Source organism: Bombina bombina, chromosome 5 (assembly GCF_027579735.1).
Source record: "Bombina bombina isolate aBomBom1 chromosome 5, aBomBom1.pri, whole genome shotgun sequence".
Classification (NCBI taxonomy): domain Eukaryota; kingdom Metazoa; phylum Chordata; class Amphibia; order Anura; family Bombinatoridae; genus Bombina; species Bombina bombina.
Genome location: NC_069503.1, coordinates 109,822,752 through 109,844,577, shown reverse-complemented (window position 1 = coordinate 109,844,577; position 21,826 = coordinate 109,822,752). Strand labels below are relative to the sequence as shown.

The following is a 21,826-nucleotide window of genomic DNA, read 5'->3' as shown; positions in this document are numbered from 1 at the left end:
GCTGTTACACAACACCGGTGTTATGCCGATAATGATTTCCCCAGTCTCTTCGCAAACATCGGAACTCTGACCCACCTCCATTCAGCTGCTCTCAGCTCAGCCCCTGTAGCTTATCCTGCACTGAATAAAGGTGGGTCAGAGTTGCGATGTTTGCCAAGAGACTGGGGAAATCATTATCGGCATAAAACTGGTGTTCTCCCAACGTAGCTGTGTGGGATTTTGGAGGACTGGGGATGTATCTTGGGTGTAGTTTAGTAGAAGTGGGAGGTAGCCTGGGCGGACGTTAGACTAGTGTGTTAAGAAACCATTCTCGGCATAACACCGGATAAGTCTGACAACAGCATTTTGTACAGGGCAAAGTGGGGATAGGTTAAGTAGCCTATCTCCACTTTGCCCTGTTCTAAATGCTGCTGTCAGACTTATCCACCTCACCTGTCCATCCTCTGCAGCTTATAAAAACATGGTAGCCTCCACAGCAACACGTGTGTGGAGGCTGCCATGTTGCCAAGCATCGGAGCTTGCTCTGAAAAGTCCCAGCTTTTCCAGCACGCTGGAAGCGCTGGGACTTACGTCATCAGAGCACTCAAAAAACGCCAGGCATCTCACTTGCAAGTGTGAGAAAAACGCTCCAAGCGAGTCCCAGTTCGCTTGGAGCGCTGCCCGAAGCGCCCTTAGTGAAGGGTTAATACACACTGTGCAGATTTCTGTGCTGTTGAAGGGTTAATACAAAGTGCAGCTCTTCTCAGTGCTAGTGAAAGTGCTAATATATATTGTGTAGCTTTATGTATATAGTGTAGCTGTAATGCACCAGTAGAGGATATGACAGTGACAATCTGCTCAGTTACTAATTTTATGAATTTGCAACATTTAAACATGTTAAAGCATCCAATTTGTCTTTGAAATGGTTGCATATTTTCTTTTGTCTGATTGGCTGCTGCTTAACATGTGACTTCTCAGCGTGTATTGTGTATTCTGGGAGATTTAGTTCAGTATTCAACTGGCCTTTTTTCCCCTCCCATTTACTTCCTGTGCAGCTCTTGCTGGGAGAAGGGTGAGGGTCTAGCTGCAGACTGGAGCTCCACTGTAGACAGGAAACATGTGACCTCCACTCAAAACTTTTTTTTTTAAATCAACTTTAATGGAACAAACAACCTCTAGACAATCATTCTGAAAACGAAACATTTTGCAGCTTTCTTGTTCTTCTTAATGTGCACTCACAGTGGCTACCTTATAAATGACAATAAGCATAAAACACTGTGAGTGCACATTAAGAAGAACAAGAAAGCTGCAAAATGTTTCGTTCTCAGAATGATTGTCTAGGTTGTTTGTTACATTAAAGTTGATTAAAAAAAAAAGCTTTGAGTGTAGGTCACATGTTTCCTGTCTAGAGTCAGTGGAGGTCACATGTTTCCTGTCTAGAGTGGAGCTCCAGTCTGCAGCTAGACTGCTTGCTGGGTGAGTGAGTCAGGCTGTGTGTATTGTGTGATAAAACTTTTAGTGACTTTCTAGTCTTCTTAAATAGTTTATAATTGTTATAAATGTTGTTCTATTAGTGCATGTTATTCATCTGCTTGTGCCAGGCAATGGGATACTGAGTGCTGTTCAACTCTGTGCTAGTGAAGGGTTAATACACACTGTGTGTAGCTCTCTGTGCTACTGAAGGGTTAATACACACTGGTAGTGAAGGGTTAATACCCACTACAGATTTCTGTGCTGGTGAAGGGGTTAATACACACTGTGCTAGTGAAGGGGTTAATGTAAACTGTGCAGCTCTCTGCTAGTGAAGGGTTAATACATCAGCTCTCTGTGCTAGTGAAGGGTTAATACATCAGCTCTCTGTGCTAGTGAAGGGTTAATGCACACTGTGCAGCTCTTTGTCTTAGTGGAGGGTAAATACACACTGTGCTGCTCTCTGTGCTAGTGAAGGGTTAATACACACTGCGCTGCTCTCTGTGCTAGTGAAGGGTTAATACACAATGTAGCTCTTTGTGCTAGTGAAGGGTAAATACACAATGTAGCTCTTTGTGCTGGCTAAGGGAATTAATACACACTGTGCAGCTCTTTCTTAGTGAAGGGTTAATACACAGTGTGCTGGTGAAGATGTCTGTGCTGGTGAAGGGGTTAATACAAAGTGCAGCTCTATTCTCAATGCTAGTGAAAGTGCTAATATATATTGTATAGCTTTATGTATATAGTGTAGCTGTAATGCACTAGTAGAGGATATGACAGTGACTATTTGCTCAGTTACTAATTTTTTGAATTTGCAGAATTTAAACAAGTTAAAGCATCCAATTTGTCTTTGAAATGGTTGCATATTTTCTTTTGTCTGATTGGCTGCTGCTTAACATGTGACTTCTAAGCGTGTATTCTGGGAGATTTAGTTCAGTATTCAACTGGCCTTTGTTCCCCTCCCATTTACTTCCTGTGCAGCTGCTGCTGGGTGAGTGAGTCAGGCTGTGTGTATTGTGTGATAAAACGTTTTAGTCACTTTCTAGTCTTCTTAAAAAGTTTATAATTGTTATAAATGTTGTTCTTTTAGTGCATGTTATTCATCTGCTTGTGCCAGGCAATGGGATACTGAGTGCTGTTCAACTCTGTGCTAGTGAAGGGTTAATACACACTGTGTGTAGCTCTCTGTGCTAGTGAAGGGTTAATACCCACTACAGATTTCTGTGCTAGTGAAGGGGTTAATACACACTGTGCTAGTGAAGGGGTTAATGTACACTGTGCTGCTCTCTGTGCTAATGAAGGGTTAATACACACTGTTCTGCTTTGTGCTAGTGAAGGGTTAATACACACTGTAGTAGGGAAGGGTTAATACACTCTGTGCTGCTCTCTGTGCTAGTGAAGGGTTAATACACACTGTGCTGCTCTCTGTGCTAGTGAAGGGTTAATACACAATGTGCTGCTCTCTGTGCTAGTGAATGAGTTAATACACACTGTGTAGCTCTTTTTTAGTGAAGGGGTTATACACTGTGCAGCTCTCTGTGCTAGTGAGGGATTAATACACACTGTGCAGCTCTCTGCTAGTGAAGGGTTAATACAGCAGCTCTCTGTGCTAGTGAAGGGTTAATACACACTGTGCAGCTCTTTGTCTTAGTGAAGGGTTAATACACACTGTGCTGCTCTCTGTGCCAGTGAAGGGTTAATACACACTGTGCTGCTCTCTGTGCCAGTGAAGGGTTAATACATACTGTAGTAGGGAAGGGTTAATACACACTGTGCTGCTCTCTGTGCCAGTGAAGGGTTAATACATACTGTAGTAGGGAAGGGTTAATACACACTGTGCTGCTCTCTGTGCCAGTGAAGGGTTAATACACACTGTGCTGCTCTCTGTGCCAGTGAAGGGTTAATACACACTGTGCTGCTCTATGTGCCAGTGAAGGGTTAATACACACTGTGCTGCTCTCTGTGCCAGTGAAGGGTTAATACATACTGTAGTAGGGAAGGGTTAATACACACTGTGCTGCTCTCTGTGCTAGTGAAGGGTTAATACACACTGTGCTGCTCTCAGTGCTAGTGAAGGGTTAATACCCACTGCAGATTTATGTGCTAGTGAAGGAGTTAATACACACTGTGTAGCTCTTTCTTAGTGAAGGGGTTATGCACTGTGCAGCTCTCTGTGCTAGTAAGGGATTAATACACACTGTGCTGCTCTCTGCTAGTGAAGAGTTAATACAGCAGCTCTCTGTGCTAGTGAAGGGTTAATATACACTGTGCAGCTCTTTGTCTTAGTGAAGGATTAATACACACTGTGCTGCTCTCTGTGCCAGTGAAGGGTTAATACACACTGTGCTGCTCTCTGTGCCAGTGAAGGGTTAATACACACTGTGCTGCTCTCTGTGCCAGTGAAGGGTTAATACACACTGTGCTGCTCTCTGTGCCAGTGAAGGGTTAAAACACACTGTGCCCCCAAAGTGCACATTATCAGCCCTGCTTTATCTAGGGGCACACGGTAACTAGTGCCCAGTAACTGGCATAGAAGGGCGCCTGGTAGGTAGCGCAGAGGGGTGCACGGTAGCTAGCACAGAGGGGCGCCCCATAACTAACTTAGACTAACTAGGGACAGATGTGTAGCAGGGTCAGTTTTAATTGAAATAATTTTTTTTGGTTTTCATTATCAACATTTCAAATCATGAAAAGATATACAAAAAAGGCAAACATAAAAAATTTGACGAGGGAACCACAAAGTATATGAACAGTTGATGAGACAAATATTAATAAATCTCTGTACCTCTATCAACCATGTAACCTCTTTCTAAAATAGGCATATTAAATCACCCACTTCCTGTTCACCTATAACATATCCAGGATGAGAATCTCCCTCCCTCGTTAATACTACAACTCAGGAGATTGAAGTTTTCTCCATGACTCTCTTAACCTAGATACAGATTTCAGTTCCCTCCTTCATGCCCCTTATTATATATATATATATATATATATATATATATATATATATATATATATATATATATATATATATATATATACTATTAAACATCATTAACTATGAACCATAACCCCCCCCCCCCTCCCCCATCAGGTGTTTCCATAAACAGGGTCAGTTTTAAAGGGACATTAAACCTAATATATTAATTTCATTATTCAGTGTTACACTAGATTCAGAACTGCACAATGTTACTTATAGTATTATGTATGGGGACTGAGGCTGTGACAGAAATATCTCTGTGTAACATTACACTATAGTGGTTGGGCTGTGTGTGGTCTGACATTGTGCAGTTCTGTATCTAGTACTGCATTTTATTTTCTATTGATGTGCAAGGTGTTTGCATTTGGCGCTACCAGTGTGTGAATTCTGACGTTTGCATTAATTACTGGCAATATTATAAAGCTCCCCCCATGGTGTCTGGCTCATGCCATTTGTATAGCTGCAAGTATTGTGTGTTACGTGACATTGCTGTTTTGTAGGGAGGAACCGTATGGCAGAGTAATTGTGAGGGGGGGGGGGGGGATTATGCAGTGAAAGTCAGGTTAGAAGTCAAGGGAGGATTCAGAGGAGCTTGGATTTAGCTCTGTGAGACTAAACTCAAATACAATGCAAATGCGCAAAAGACGTACACGAGCTTGCTCGACACAGGTTATTTTCAACAGAGCATTCATTTAGGATGACATCAGGGAAAGGAGGGATCTGGTGGCCATTTCAAATCAGCTGGAGGATAAAAAGTAAGTGATTTTGAACAAATAACATATATGCATTAAACATGGGCTGCAGGGGGTTAAATTAACATTAACTACTACATAGGAATAAGTCATTATACATTTTGTGTTGACTGTCACTTTAATGATTCAGATAGGCTGTGTCATTTTAAACAAATTTCCAATTTGGTTTTATCATCAAATTTGCTTTGTTCCTTTGGTATTTATTGAAAGCTAAACCTAGGTAGGCTCATATGCTAATTTTTAAGCCATTGGAAGCAGCTTCTTATCTCAGTGCATTTGACAGTTTCAGACAGCTAGACAGTGCTAGGTCATGCATGCCATATAGATAACATTGTGTTCACTACAAAGAAGATATTTGAGTCAGCACTGATTGGCTAAAATGCAAGTCTGTGAAAAGAGCTGCGATAAGGGGGCCGTCTGCAGAGGCTTAGATACAAGGTAATCACAGAGGTAAAAAGTATATTAATAGATGTATACACAGTGGGAGAATAACTATTTTCAGTAAGATGATCTCTTTAGATAAAATTATCAGAAATGAAGCCCAACTTTGTAACCTAGTTTGTATTTTTTTAAATATCTCTCTGTAAATTAAAGGGACAGCCTAGCCAAAATTATCCTTTCATGATTCAGATAGGACATGCAGTTTTAAACATCTTTCCAATTTACTTTTATCATCAAATTTGCTTTGTTCTCTTGGTATTCTTTTTTCAAAAGCTAAACCTAGGTAGACTAATATGCTAATTTCTAATCTCTTGAAAGCTGCCTCTTAATTTAGTGCATGTTGATAGATTTTAAAAGCTAGACAGCGCTAGTTCATGTGGGCCATATTGATAACGTACTCACTTGCATGGAGTTATTTATGAGTTAGCAATGATTGGCTAAAATAAGTCTGTCAGAAGCACTGAGATAAGGGGACAGTCTGCAGAGGCTTGGATACAAGATACTCACAGAGGTAAAAAGTATATTACTATAACTGTTGGTTATGCAAAACTGGCAATGGGTAATAAAGGGATTATCTATCTTTTTTTTAAAATATAACAATTCTGGAGTAGACTATCCCTTTAAGCATAAATTTGTTCATTTTTTTCTATATGGTTCCAACAGATCATACTTTGGCTGTGTTTTCATTGTGGTGGTTAAGTTTGGAAACTGCTGGTATCATAAAAATTATCCATAGACTTTAATGGCAATAAATGTTTTTATCACTTAGTTTTCACAATTTACCACCTCAATGGAATTTAGGTCTTTGTGTTTTACAGCTGACAAAGCCCTTTATGACAATAACATTAGTTTGTATAAATCTATATAATGCACCATCATTTATATCAGGAAGATATAGAGGAATAAAATATCCACACACATTGAATACTTAAAGGGACAGTCTACACCAGAATTTATATTATTTTAAAAGATAGATAATCCCTTTATTACCTATTCCCCAGTTTTGCATAACCAACACAGTTATAATAATATACTTTTTACCTCTGTGATTATCTTGTATCTAAGCCTCTGCAAACTGCCCCTTTTTTCAGTTCTTTTGACAGACTTGCAGTCTAGCCAATCAGTGCCTGCTCCCAGATAACTTCACGAGCACATTATCTATATGAAATACGTGAACTAACACCCTCTAGTGGTGAACAACTGTTAAAATGCATTCTGAAAAGAGGTGGCCTTCAAGGTCTAAGAAATTAGCATATGAACCTCCTAGGTTAAGCTTTCAACTAAGAATAGAAAGCAAAATTGGTGATAAAAGTAAATTTGAAAATTGTTTAAAATGACATGCTCTATCTGAATCATGAAAGTTTATTTTGGCCTAGACTGTCCCTTTAATGCTAATAATTTATTATGTACAAATGTGTTACTATATTGTGTTTACAGCAGCATTCAGCCTGTTGTGTAGTGCCCTGTATATTGTGCAGCTTTACACCGTCCCTTTATTAGTATAAATGAGACAAGAGAAAGTGATGCTAATTTAGCCCATGCTCAGTATTTAGTGTCATTGGCTGTTATATGTGATCAGGTACAGACAATACATTGTGTCTAATAGCACCTTATGTCATTTACTGCCTCTGTGCTCTATACTCCCCTATACATTATCCTTCCTTATCTCCCTTCTTACCTTATCTACCCCACCTTCCCCAGCACCTATTCCTTCCAGTTACACAACACCTTGTGCTGATTCTCACATTCTCCCTTATCTATTTGTGTATTCTCAGATAATATTGTGTTTTGTTTTATATTCTGTCTGTTATTAATTTTTTTTTTTTTAGTAGATATACACACAGACCCTCACAACACCACACAAACAACACTCTACACACCCACACAAATAAACAGACCCACAAAATAGGGATAGACCGATATATCTGATCGGACGATTTTTAGGGCCAATATTTGGAATTTCTGAAATATCGGTATCGGCTAGAAACTTACAAATATTACCGATATGGAGCAAATCAAAAGAAATTTAGCTCTGTGTACTTCAGGGAAACTATGATTAACACAAATCATCACACAAATAATCTATAACACATATAAGCTGGACATAGCATCTAATAATAAATAGCACTGATAAGAGTCCAACCTCAGTTACCAACTACCATACCACCAATGGCAGCCTGTAGATGGACTTGCATAAACAAACATATGATTTGTGAACTGGAAAATGTGATCTTTAAGTGACACTTAAAGCTACATAGTATCCCTGAAGAACACAGTGCTAAATTACTTTTGATTCACTCATAGGGGTCAGCAATACATAAAATCAATCTGCTTGCTAATTGCTGTCAGAAATATAACATTATTTGTTGCATTCTGATACATTTTACACATTTGCAAAACATTTCACTAAAGCTGCTATATTTGATGATTTTTTTATTTAAATATTTTATTATTATTTTAAAAAAATGATTCGTTCAGGCAAATCAATTAAATGTCCACAACAGCAAACCTTGAGTAGAAAGCTATGCAGTATAGGAGACTAGTATCAATATTCTCTAGCAGTGGATAACAATGCTCTGACCATTAGGTGGCGCTGTCACACATGTATAAAACTACCCATAAGTGACATAATAAAGAAACTTATAGTTCACTCCTCACTACCAGGGAAGTTATTTGCAATCCAGTAAATATATGAGCATATTAAGCAAATAAATAAATAAATCTAGCACTGATAATCTAGCACTGATATTCCAGCATGTCAAGTGGCAGTGTATTTATGTGTGTGTGTATGTATATGTAACGGGGTTTGGCCTAGGCCCACAATTAAGAATGGGTTTCCCAGGCAGGAACATAATGAATAACTACAACACACACAGTAATAACAGTAAAACAGTATGAACATGTATTAAAGGATTATGGCAAATAAAAGTAAGGCAAGTAATACAGTGGCTAACTTAACACACCAACTCTCTCTAACCAGGCCCAACACCCTCCCAAACCACCTGCAAACCCACCCTCAGGCTTCACCCTAATGGCTGATGGGTACCAGTTGGTGCACAGAAATGTTGGGGCCCTTTAAGGTAATCCACATGCATTTAAACAGTTACAGCTCATAGGAAACTGCAATCCACAGGAAGAGCTCTTTATAAGTTTCTGTGATGGACAGAATACCCTGTCAGTATGACAAGGGGAGAGGATACTTCTTACCACTAAACAGGATTCAGCTGCACTGGCTGAAGGGAAACTCCAGGGTCTGCCAGTCATTTACTTTGTCTGCATTCTTCTCTACAGCTCTCTCACAGGGGCAGACTGCAACTGGCAGCATACACTAAATCAGCAGAGGAATGCTGTTACTTTACAAGATGAAGTCTCTATGCTGCTCTTTCACAGCCAGGCCTCACACACTTCTTCACTGCTCTGACATGTCTGCTTCCTCCTGTGTCTTACACTCTTCTCCTAAGTTTCAATTGATCACATGACCAACCAGTCTAATAGTTACCTAGGCAACTACTCCTGCAGACTATATACAGGTGCAAAAGTTCAACAGGAAAATGTTCAACAGGAGGGGCTACATTCTCCCCCTCGTACAATCCTTGCCTTCCACTGGCAAGGTTCCACCAAGAGGTTCATTGAAAAAACAAAACATATAAATAATAATAAATGCACTAACAGTCCTATAAACAAATGTTAACTATCTTACAGTTTACTCTAGTACAGAGGGGTTCCAACATTCATCATTTCCGCAACTGCATACAGAAAATCAACCATTTTAGACTGTTCTTGGGGCATATGTACATAACTAGGTTCTCCGACTTGATCGTAAGTAAGAACCCTGGGAAGCTGTAGTATTCTAGTACCCAATCTCTGTTCTCTCTGAGGAAGTCCAGAATGTGCCTGGGAATCTTCAGCTCTGGCCACTTGGGTGGGGAGGTCACCAGATGCTTGAGGCCCTGGCTTTCCCATGATACAAGAGTCTCTTTTTGGGGTCCCAGGCACAAAGTTGGGACTTTTGGGATTCAATGTAGAGGAGGCTATGGGAGGAGAGGAAGGAAAGTGCTGTGTTTCCTCAGCAGGAGGAGACCACCATTGATCATCAGCACTAAGAGCTTCTGGGGTCTCCACTGCCTCATTTTCAGGACTCTCCGTTGTGCTTTTCTCCCATTCACTACTACTCCCTTCCTCTTCATCGATATTGGCTAATGCTAGTAGATGGTTCCTATGCCAAGCCTTTTTCCGGCCTTCTAGGCCTTTTTATATTGTACACTGGCAGCCCCTTTAGCTTAGACACAACTTCAAATAGGGTATCCTTCCATCTGTCTGCTAATTTGTGTTTCCCAGGTACCACTAGATTCCGGAGGAGAACCTTATCTCCCACTTGGACTTCCCGATGCTTCACTTTGGTATTGTATCTTCTTTTGTTGCGTTCCTCCATTTTTGCCGCAGCTTGAGTGGTCAACTTGTAGGCACTGTGAAGGTTTTGTCTGAGGGTCCTCACATACTGGAAGTGAGAGTCTGACTTTGTCCCATCTGGGGACACCCCCAACCGGACATCTATCGGTAGTCTGGCTTCCCTTCCAAACATTAGGAAGTAGGGTGAGAATCCTGTAGACTCATGCCTTGCGCAATTATATGCGTGGACCATGGCTTCTACATGCTTACTCCAGGACTGCTTCTCCACTTGTTTCAGAGTCCCGAGCATGTCTAGGAGTGTCCTATTAAAACGCTCAGGCTGGGCATCACCCTCAGGGTGGTAGGGTGGTGTTCTGGACTTGTGAACCTGCAACATATCCAACAGTTCTTTGATCGGCTTACTCTCTACCTTGATCAGAATGTATTCGATTGGGCAGACCGTAGTGCACAAAATATTTCTGCCAGAGGACCTTGGCTACAGTCACAGCCTTCTGGTCTTTAGTGGGAAAAGACTGAGCATATCTGGTGAAATGGTCTGTTACTAACAAAACATTCCTGATTCAGGTAGTATCATTCTCAATACATAGTCCATACACACAAGATCCTGGGGTCCTGTACTTCTCAGTTGGCCCATAGGGACAGCTCTCACAGGCAGAGTCTTTCTATGAATACATCTTCTGCAGGTCTTCACATAATGTTCAACATGTTCTCTCATGCGAGGCCAATAGAACCGGTCTTGTACCAGGCCATAGGTCTTGTCTACTCCAAGATGCCCATGTTGATCATGGAGGGTTCTCAAGACCATTCCCCGATATCTATGAGGTAACACTAGCTGCTTTCGACCAGGGTGGTCATGGTATTTTATAATTCTATAAAGGATTCCATCTTCTAAATGTAGTTTACTCCATTCTCTCAAGTACAAATCTTTGTCCAATGGGGAGGGAGCTCAGTAATGTAGGGTTCTTGGCTCTCATTACTTTGAGGACTGTCCCTATATACCAGTCCTGTGACTGGGCTTTCTTCTTGTCTTCATGGGTTATGTGAGACCACTGTTGGAGCATTGCTGGAGCACAGAATACCTCTGGTACGGCTTCTGGGGATTGACATATGGAGTCTATTCCTCTGAGTTCAGAGAATTCATCCTGCCTCTCGACCACTACATATGTTTGGCACTGGGCTCCTACCCCAGGTACAGGGATTTCTTCCCATTCCTCCTTTTCTTCATGAGGAGGAAGTCCAGGTCTGCGGGACAGAGCGTCCGCACTGACATTCTTAGGGCCTGGCTTGTATTTAAGGCTGAAACTATAGTTCGACAGTGCTGCCAGCCACCTATGCCCTGTGGCATCCAGCTTAGCTGTTGTTTGAATATAATTAAGCGGATTGTTATCCATACTTACCTCGAATATTGCTCCATTTAAATAGTCATTTAACTTGTCCACAATTGCCCACTTGAGCACCAAGAATTCTAGCTTATGGACTGGATAGTTTTTCTATGCACCAGTTAGACTTCTACTTATGTAGGTCACTGGTCTTAACCCTTCTGGGTAGCTTTGATGCAGTACGCCCCCCAGGCATTCCATACTGGCATCAACATGGAGCACATATGGTTTCTCAGGATCTGCATACGCCAATACAGGAGCTTCTGTGAGTCTTTTCTTCAAGATTAAGAAGGCTTCTTCGCATCCTGAGGTCCATTTATTTCTAAAGGAGTCTTTAGGACTTGGCGCCTTAACACCCTCCTATATATCGGAGGTAGTCTTTAACAGGTTGTGTAGCTCTCGAGCAATCTTTGAATAATCTTTCACAAACCTCCGGTAGTAACTGCAGAATCCAAGAAATGAGCGCAGCTCACTGATGTTATCTGGCCTGGGCCACTTCATCACCGCTTTGATTTTGGTCGGGTCAGTTGTCACACCTTGTGCAGAAACAATGTGACCTATATATGTAACAGAGTTTTGGGCAAACCAACATTTGTCTATTGATAATTTCAGACCCTCTCCTTGGAGTCGATCCAACACCTTCAGCAATCGCTGTTCGTGCTCTTCTGGTGTCCTTCCGAACACTATGAGATCATCAAGATAGACTAGGCACTCTTTGGGATTCATATACCTCACAGTCTTCTCCATCAGCCTTTGAAAGGTGGCGGGAGCTCCAGTGACCCCTTGGGGCATCCTGGTAAACTCATAGAATCCCAAGGGACTGATGAAAGTTGTCTTTTCCTGATCCTCCTTCTTCATGGGTACCTGATAATACCCAGACCTCAAGTCCAGCACGCTGAACCACTGGCTTCCAGGAAGGGCATCTAGCAGATCTTCTATCCGATGCATGATTAAGGACTAAGTCCGAAACGTTGCTGTTTGTTGGTCTGGCTGTTCATTATGCATACTGCATGAATAAATCTGTTGGAAACTACTGGTTGGTGCTGCTTCTTCTTTGTGACTTTAGATCTTCTATCCGTCTATCCGTGGCAGCGTATATTGATCTGGCCCGGTCCTTTTGTTTAAAGTCCGATAGTCTATGCAGAGCCGGACTGTGCCATTCTTTTTCCTAACTACCACTATGGGTGAGGCATATGGACTTCTGGACTCTTTAATAATGCCAGATTCTTCCATCTGTTTGAGTATATCCCGGACATCTTCCACATCTCGAGGGGGCATTCTCCTTGATCTTTCTCTGAAAGGAGCTGGGTCAGAAAGTCTGATGGCATGTGTGGCACTCTTTGCATATCCCACATCCATTTCTTTCCTGGAGAAAACTTTCTCTCGAGTAGCTAATTTGGATCAGAGGCTATCTCTCCACTTTTGTGGTAGGGAGAATCTTCCAGTTCAAAAACTATAGGTCCTTCAAGATCACCCCCCTGTTCTGCCTTTACAGACATTACTGACGAGACTTGGTCTAACAAGTGAATCACACCAATCTTCTGGTGACGATCAATTCTGATCTCTGTGGGTGTTAAATTTCTTATCATTATGGGAAAATCTTTACACCAGTGATTCCGCCAGTCTTTCACCTCGGGTATGAGAGTCCACCTTTTTTTGCATCCTCCTCAGGCAAAGACTCAATGAGGTATTGCCGGGTTCCTCCTGATATTTCATGGTGCATAGATGCTATGGCTCGTAGAGTCTTAGTCTCTCCAGGCCTTACAAATAAAGGTTCTTTCCCTGAGTAGTGGCATGATCCTGGTCTAGCTTGTAGGGCTAGTCGATGGCACTCTTTCCCTAGAACAGGGCTGTCTTGCATCAGTCGGGTTAGAGATACATCTCCCACTTCAGTTAGGTAGGCCCTGAACATGTCCTGCACCATTCTTGCATTGGTACCCAAAATTCCATAGGGCAGATCATTCCTGTGTTTAACTGTGGGATGGTTATTGTCACTCTTATACATCCCTCTACAGGCTGGGCCTGAGATCCCACTCCCCACAACTGCAACTCTCCTGCTGGCTCCAGGGGAATATGTTTTAGGTGATGGTCATAGAAGTCTCTATTAATGATGGTGACCTGGGATCCAGTATCTAACAAGGCTGAGGCATGAATACCTTCTATTTGTAACTGTATCAGAGATTTGGGCCGATCTTGGCCCCCACAGATAACATGGGTGTGTCTTTTTCTCTCTCCCTTTTTTCCTGAAAAGACTGGTAACTTGGGCCTCCTCCAGCTCAATAGCTAGCACTTCCACCCCTGTCTCTGATGAATTAATAGGACACTCCCACTTGAAATGCCCTGATTTCCCGCACTTAAAACAGTGCCCTCTGGGGGACTGTTCCTCTGGGAATAACCTTCCTTTGATCTCCCTGCGGTGCTGCCTCCTGGTAGGAGAATAATCTATTCTTCTTGGCGATGGCTTAGACAATAATTCTAAATCGGCTACCTTCTTTTTAAGGATGGACAGTTCCATATCCTCTTTCTCTGGGGCTTTAAAATAATTTCAGGGGTAACCGGTAATCTCCTGGCGGGTTTCTCTGACAAAGGGGACAGAATCTGGGAATAACTTGATACATTAAAGTCTCTTAGGCCTATACTGGAAGGTTGCTGCAGTGTAACAGTAAGCAACATCCTTCAGGAGCTGTTTCAAGAAGGTATAGACATGTAGGCCTATGACAGCCTCTCAAATCTGCATGGGAATATACTAACATGTAAGTTTGACCGTATGAATCATGCAGGATATCTCTGAAGGTAGCCATCTCTCGTTTCAGTACAATCTCTACGCACTTGGTGACATGTTTTATCTCACTATAGGGAGGTACCTGGCATATCATCACTGCATGATGCAATGGTACCTTCTGTTGCTGGGCCCAATCTTTTGCAAATGGGAGCGTGGGCTGGGGAATTAACACATCCTTACTGGGTGTACCCCAATTTATCTCAGCAGTACCACCAAATGTAACAAGGTTTGGCCTAGGCCCACAATTACCCCTGTGGGTCTTTACCCCAGCTACCTCCATGTGCTCTGCAGGCTGATCCTGAGTCTCCGCTACCTGGGAGTTGGGGTACATGACTGTGGCAGTGCCTCCACCTGACTGGGCATCCAGGGCAAGAATGGGTTTCCCAGGCAGGAACATAATAAATAACTACAACACACAAAGTAATAACAGTAAAACAGTATGAACATGTATTAAAGGATTATGGCAAATAAAAGTAAGGCAAGAAATACAGTGGCTAACACACCAATTCTCTCTAACCAGGCCCAGCACCCTCCCAAACCACCTGCAAACCCACCTTCAGGCTTCACCCTAATGGCTGATGGGTACCAGTTGGTGCACAGAAATGTTGTGGCCCTTTAAGGTAATCCACATGCATTTAAACAGTTACAACTCATAGGAAGCTGCAATCCACAGGAAGAGCTCTTTATAAGTTTCTGTGATGGACAGAATTCCCTGTCAGTATGACACGGGGAGAGGATACTCCTTACCACTAAACAGGATTCAGCTGCACTGGCTGAAGGGAAACTCCAGGGTCTGCCAGTCATTTACTTTGTCTGCATTCTTCTCCACAGCCCTCTCACAGGGGCAGACTGCAACTGGCAGCATACACTAAATCAGCAGATCAGATGAATGCTGTTACTTTACACAAGATGAAGTCTCTATGCAGCTCCTCTCACAGCCAGGCCTCTCACACACCTTCACTGCTCTGGCATGTCTGCTTCCACATATATATATATATATATATATATATATATATATATATGTGTGTGTATGTATGTGTCTCTCTCTCTCTCTCATCTCTCTCTCTCTCTCTCTATCTATATCTATATCTATATATATATATACATCTATATCTATATCTCTCTCTCTATATCTCTCTTTCTATATCTCTCTCTCTATATCTCTCTCTATATATCTCTCTCTCTCTCTCTCTATATATCTCTCTCTATATATATCTCTCTCTATATATCTCTCTCTCTCTATATATATATCTCTCTCTATATATCTCTAAATCTATCTCAGAAATTCAGTAAACCAGCTCATAGAGCCACCTGATATAATGTTGTATCATGGGAAAGCCTAAGACCACTAATATCTGTGTCTAAGGGTGCAAGGAGGAATCAAGAAAATTAATGAATCTAAAAAGATTGAAATTATAGTAAAGAAAAGATCAAAAAGGATTCTTTAGCCAGCACTTTCCTATTTGTTAACAACATGTCTGTAAGAGATTTAACACCAAGGGAGTACCAAAAGCAAAGCAAGGAATCAAAGTGATCACTTGTAATACCAAAAAGTTATGCTTTATTAACTACTTTAGTCTAAAACACAAACATACTCTGTGTGCCCTAACTCAATTAAAATTGTACAAACCTATGGCCATAGGAGAGAAAAAACCCATATAGGTTTAGGACATCAATCTTATATATCTATATGTCAAAATCTAAAATATATCATAGGTAAAAAACAGACTAGAATCAGCACAAGGTTAACAGATATATATATCTAAAAGACCGATATCACAGCATAGGACAGTCCAACCATATCCAAAGATAAATATACATGCATATGTCACATTAGAAAATAACGTAGCAGTTGAGGTTCAATGTAGCCTGCAAATTAGTAACTTATTATGCAGTTCATGCAGATATAGTCACTTTGTAATAGAAGCAGTTCATGCATTGATTCACAGCAGTAGATGTATAGAATATTATCACATGTAGTAATAGCGTGGTCGTTGGTATTAACTGTAAGCTGCAGGTTAGTAATGCTGTTTAAAAAAGCAGTTCATGCAGATATAGGGGGGTAGTTATCAAGCCGTCAACCTCAAATACGCTGGAATTCCGCAGCGTATTTGTGGCGAGGCTGATTCGCCTTAGTTATCAAAGGCTAGATCCTGGCAAAAGTAGAATTTTGTGACGTAAACTTCGATCCGCCGGACTCAGTCCGACACAGATCGATTCTTACGTCACTCCAGATGTTCCGCACACAAGTGCGGCACAATCTGACTAGCAGGTACACTTGGTACCTGGTTTTCAAACCACCACCCTGGAGGCGGCGGATCCCATAGGAATCAATGGGAGTCTGACCATAGCGAAAGTACAAGTTCGCTGCTGCCAGACATCCCATTGATTCCTATGGGAGCTGTCTGCACCTAACACCCTAACATGTACTCCGAGTCTAAACACCACTAATCTGTCCCCCCTACACCGCCGCAACTAAATAAAGTTATTACCCCCTAAACCGCCACTCCTGGAGCCCACCGCAAGCTACTCTATACATATTAACCCCTAAACCGCCGCTCCCGGAGCCCACCGCAACCTATATTAAATTTATTAACCCCTAATCTGCCCCCCTACACCGTCGACACCTATAATACATTTATTAACCCCTATCCTGCCCCCCACTACACCGCCGCCACTGTAATAAAATTATTAACCCCTAAACCTAAGTCTAAACCTAACACCCCCCTAACTTAAATATTAATTAAATACATCTAAATAATATTTCTATTATGAACTAAATTAATCCTATTTAAAACTAAATACTTACCTGTAAAATAAACCCTAATATAGCTACAATATAAATAATAATTATATTGTAGCTATCTTAGGATTTATTTTTATTTTACAGGTAACTTTCAATTTATTTTAACTAGGTACAATAGCTATTAAATAGTTATTAACTATTTAATAGCTTACCTAGCTAAAATAAAGAGAAATTTACCTGTAAAATTAAAACTAACCTGTTACAATTATACCTAACACTACACTATACTTTAATAAATTATTCCTATTTAAACTAAATACTTACCTGTGAAATAAACCCTAAGATAGCTACAATATAATTAATAATTACATTGTAGCTATTTTAGGAATTATATTTATTTTACAGGTAACTTTGTATTTATTTTAGCTAGTTAGAATAGTTATTAAATAGTTATTAACTATTTAATAACTACCTAGCTAAAAGAAATACAAAATCACCTGTAAAATAAATCCTAACCTAAGTTACAATTAAACCTAACACTACACTATCATTAAATAAATTACCTACAAATAACTACAATTAAATACAATTACATAAACTAACTAAAGTACAAAAAATAAAAAAAGCTAAGTTACAAAAAATAAAAAAATAGGTTACAAACATTTTAAAAATATTACAACAATTTTAAGATACTTACACCTAATCTAAGCCCCCTAATAAAATAACAAACCCCCCCCCCCAAAATAAAAAAATGCCCTACCCTATTCTAAATTAAAAAAGTTCAAAGCTCTTTTACCTTACCAGCCCTTAAAAGGGCCATTTGTGGGGCATGCCCCAAAGAATTCAGCTCTTTTGCCTGTAAAAGAAAAAGACAAACCCCCCTTAAAATAACCTAACACTAATCCCCTGAAGATCATCCTACCTTTAGTCGTCTTCACTCAGCCGAGCCACCGATGGAACTGAAGAGGAGACCCGGACCGGCAGAAGTGATCCTCCAAGCGGCGCTGAAGAAATCTTCCATCCGATGAAGTGATCCTCCAAGCGGCGCTGAAAAAGTCTTCCATCCGGGCGATGTCATCTTCCAAGAGGCGCTGAAGAAGTCTTCTATCCGGGCGATGTCATCTTCCAAGCCGGGTCTTGAATCTTCATCCCGCCGACGCGGAACATCCTTCTTTACCGACGGACTACCGACGAATGAAGGCTCCTTTAAGGGACGTCATCCAAGATGGCGTCCCTTCAATTCCGATTGGCTGATAGGATTCTATCAGCCAATCGGAATTAAGGTAGGAAAAATCTGATTGGCTGATTGAATCAGCCAGATTGAAGTTCAATCCGATTAGCTGATCCAATCAGCCAATCAGATTGAGCTCGCATTCTATTGGCTGTTCCGATCAGCCAATAGAATGCGAGCTCAATCTGATTGGCTGATTGGATCAGCTAATCGGATTGAACTTCAATCTGGCTGATTCAATCAGCCAATCAGATTTTTCCTACCTTAATTCCGATTGGCTGATAGAATCCTATCAGCTAATCGGAATTGAAGGGACGCCATCTTGGATGACGTCCCTTAAAGGAGCCTTCATTCGTCGGTAGTCCGTCGGTAAAGAATGATGTTCCGCGTCGGCGGGATGAAGATTCAAGACCCGGCTTGGAAGATGACATCGCCCGGATAGAAGACTTCTTCAGCGCCTCTTGGAAGATGACATCGCCCGGATGGAAGACTTTTTCAGCGCCGCTTGGAGGATCACTTCATCGGATGGAAGATTTCTTCAGCGCCGCTTGGAGGATCACTTCTGCTGGTCCGGGTCTCCTCTTCAGTTCCATCGGTGGCTCGGCTGAGTGAAGACGCAAGGAGTCCATGTCTGGTTTCCCCCATCACCCATAGGGAGACTTCCCCAGGGACATAATAATTTGCATACAAAGAGAGAAGCGCTCTACCAGGAACGAACAACAGCTCAGTGGCTTGTTCTATGGCGATTTACCACCCGGAAGCAGCCTCTTTTAGACCAGTGTGCTTTTCACAGAAGAAAACTTTCCTGAAGTATATCAGTCTGATCCCGCCAAGTAAGGTCAGTCCAGCCCCGAAATACCAGTTAATTCTCCTCTGAACAAGAAACATGACAACCCCAGACGATCGTTTCGGCCTCCTATGGGCCTCGTCAATGAGGTGCAGCCACATTCCTCTAAGCACACTGGGCAAGGAGTCCACGTCTGGTTTCCCCCATCACCCATAGGGAGACTTCCCCAGGGTCATAATAATTTGCATACAAAGAGAGAAGCGCTCTACATTAACAAATACTTTTACTATAAAAGGCTCACAGTGACCAGTGTCACAATCACACAGCAGATGATCAGCACCACATTACCTACCTTGTCCATACACAGACTGACCCTGTACTCTTCACACTCTAACCTGACCTCCTACAGACTGCAGCTGAATCTCGGCAGTGCAATATTTTATGAGACAAGTCTGATAAGACCACAACATAAATAATTTGTTCATCCACATGTGTTAGACAACAGACACAGTCAACTTTACCGATTATGTTCTTTTATTTTTTTAAACTTTAAGTCCCCCCCACTCCTGTAGGACCTGTACCATAAACCAACTATTTCTCTTGTTAAGTGTGTTCAGTCCACGGGTCATCCATTACTTATGGGATATATTCTCCTTCCCAACAGGAAGTTGCAAGAGGATCACCCAAGCAGAGCTGCTATATAGCTCCTCCCCTCACATGTCATATCCAGTCATTCTCTTGCAAGTCTCAACGAAGGAGGTTGTGAGAGGAGATAGGAGTTTTTTACTTAATTATTCTTCAATCAAAAGTTTATTATTTTAAAATGGCACCGGAGTGTGCTGTTTTTTCTCTCAGGCAGTATTTAGAAGAAGAAAATCTGCCTGCGTTTTCTATGATCTTAGCAGACGTAACTAAGATCCACTGGCTGTTCTCGCACATTCTGAGGAGTGGGGTAACTTCAGAAAAGGGAATAGCATGCGGGGTCCCCCGCAAATGAGGTATGTGCAGTATAATATTTTCTAGGAATGGAATTGACTAAGAAAACACTGCTGTTACCCATATGATGTAAGTACAGCCTTTAATGCAGTAGTAGCGACTGGTATCAGGCTGATAAATGTATGCGCAGTTGAGTTATTTTCTAGGGACTAGAATTTGACTGAGAAAATACTGTTAATACTGAAATAAATGTATGAGCCTTAACTGCAGTAGAAGCGACTGGTAGCAGGCTTAGTGATAACTTTGCATAACACTGGAAAAGTTGTTTTTAAAACGTTTACTGGCATGTTATTCGTTTTGTGAGGTACTTTGGTGATAAATCTTTTTGGGCATGATTTTTTTCCATATGGCTAACGTTTATTTCTGCATAGAAACCGTTGTAACAGGTCTCCCACTTTTGTAATATGAGTGGGAGGGGCCTTTTTTTAGCGCCTTGTTGCGCAGTTAAAATTCTAGCACAGTCTTCCTGCTTCTTCCTCCTTGATCCAGGACGTCTCCAGAGAGCTCAGGGGTCTTCAAAATTCATTTTTGAGGGAGGTAATCAGTCACAGCAGACCTGTGACAGTGTGTTTGACTGTGATAAAAGCGTTAAATCTGAAATTGATTATCCGTTTTTTGGGTATTGAGGGGTTAATCATCCGTTTGCTAGTGGGTGCAATCCTCTGCTAAATTCATACATTTACTGTTAAATTTGTTGGCTATAACTGAATTAGTTCATTGTTATTTCAACTCTGACAGTTTTTTTGTGTTTTTGAAAGCGCTGAAGCGTTTTTTCTATTGCTTGTAAATGTATTGAAAGTTTTTTCCAAGCTTGCTAGCCTTCATTGCTAGTCTGTTTAAACATGTCTGATACAGATGTATCTACTTGTTCAGTATGTTTAAAAGCTAATGTGGAGCCCAATAGAAATATGTGTACCAATTGTATTGATGTTACTTTAAATAAAAGTCAGTCTTTACCGGTAAAGAAATTATCACCAGACAACGAGGGGGAAGTTATGCCGCCTAACTCTCCTCACGTGTCAGTACCTCCGCCTCCCGCTCAGGAGGTGCGTGAGATTGTGGCGCCAAGTACATCAAGGCCCTTACAAATCACTTTGCATGATATGGCTAATGTTATGAAAGAGGTATTATCTAATTTGCCTGAGTTAAGAGGCAAGCGCGATAGCTCTGGGTTAAGGACAGAGCACGCCGATGATACGAGAGCCATGTCCGATACTGCGTCACAATTTGCAGAACATGAGGACGGAGAGCTTCATTCTGTGGGTGACGGATCTGATCCGGGGAGACCGGATTCAGAAATTTCAAATTTTAAATTTAAGCTTGAGAACCTCCGTGTATTGCTAGGGGAGGTGTTAGCGGCTCTGAATGATTGCGACACGGTGGCAATCCCAGAGAAATTATGTAGGCTGGATAAATACTATGCGGTGCCGGTGTGTACTGACGTTTTTCCTATACCTAAAAGGCTTACAGAGATTATTAGCAAGGAGTGGGATAGACCCGGTGTGCCCTTTTCCCCTCCTCCGATATTTAGAAAAATGTTTCCAATAGACGCCACCACACGAGACTTATGGCAGACGGTCCCTAAGGTGGAGGGAGCAGTTTCTACTTTAGCCAAGCGTACCACTATCCCGGTGGAGGATAGCTGTGCTTTCTCAGATCCAATGGATAAAAAATTAGAAGGTTACCTTAAGAAAATGTTTGTTCAACAAGGTTTTATATTACAGCCCCTTGCATGCATTGCGCCCGTCACTGCTGCAGCGGCATTCTGGTTTGAGTCTCTGAGTCTCTGGAAGAGGCTATTCGCACAGCACCATTGGATGAGATTATGAGCAATCTTAGAGCCCTTAAGATAGCTAATGCATTTAACCAAACT

The 21,826-nt window shown here is 41.5% G+C and overlaps 1 pseudogene; it reads left to right on the top strand.

The window, feature by feature from the left end:
- Positions 1-1,421: 1,421 nt before the first annotated feature.
- LOC128660024 (gastrula zinc finger protein XlCGF26.1-like) overlaps positions 1,422-21,826 on the top strand; it is a 56,517-nt pseudogene continuing 36,112 nt past the window's right edge.